General features: G+C 46.8%; 1 non-coding gene across 1 annotated transcript; it reads right to left on the bottom strand.

Moving 5' to 3' along the window:
- Window positions 1-204: 204 nt before the first annotated feature.
- Trnat-ggu lies at window positions 205-277 on the bottom strand. The gene has a single exon. It is a non-coding gene; the product is annotated as a tRNA-Thr (tRNA).
- Window positions 278-711: the final 434 nt, after the last annotated feature.

Raw genomic sequence — 711 nt, 5'->3', positions numbered from 1 at the left:
TACATATTTTTCCCTTGTCCCTGATCCCAATCCTGCTATCACACAACATCCCTGATACTTTTTTGTAGTTTCTCCTCGCTTCATGCATTCTGTGGTTGGCCTTTTTTTCCAAGCTCTGCAGGAACAAGAGACTTTGTACGCAGTCACGCGCACGGTTGCAAAGTTAAATACACGAAAGGATTAAGTTCGCCATGAAAAAATATTTGACTCAGCCGGGATTCGAACCCGGATCTCCCGATTACCGGTCAGGCGTGTTAACCAGTTCCACCACCAAGCCATTTCCTCAGAGCGAAATTCGGGATGGGTTTTACCGAACAAGATGTTGACATCACTTGTTCCTGCAGTGCTTTGAAATCCGTCATCGCAGACCAACGACAAAATGAAGGGTTTTTCACCCCGACAGTGGCTTAGTACGCACGACCCTCGCCACATATGCCACAGTGTGGACTTGTGACGTCTTGTTCGTTAAAACCCATCCCGAAGTTCGCTCTGAATAAATGGCTTGGTGGTGGAAATGGTTAACACGCCTGACCGGCAATCGGTAGATCCGGGTTCGAATCCCGACTGAGTCAAATATTTTTTCATGGCAAACTTCATCCTTTGGTGTATTTAACTTTTTTTTCCAGTCCACCACCGTCAGTTTGATGGGAGCCAAGATATTTAAACTACCCCAGCGTCGGTCCAGGATGAGTACAAAGGGGGAGCTAGGTA

The sequence above is a fragment of the Ischnura elegans genome, chromosome 12 (genome assembly GCF_921293095.1).
Source record: "Ischnura elegans chromosome 12, ioIscEleg1.1, whole genome shotgun sequence".
NCBI lineage: Eukaryota > Metazoa > Arthropoda > Insecta > Odonata > Coenagrionidae > Ischnura > Ischnura elegans.
This window is presented reverse-complemented; position numbering and strand designations above follow the sequence as displayed.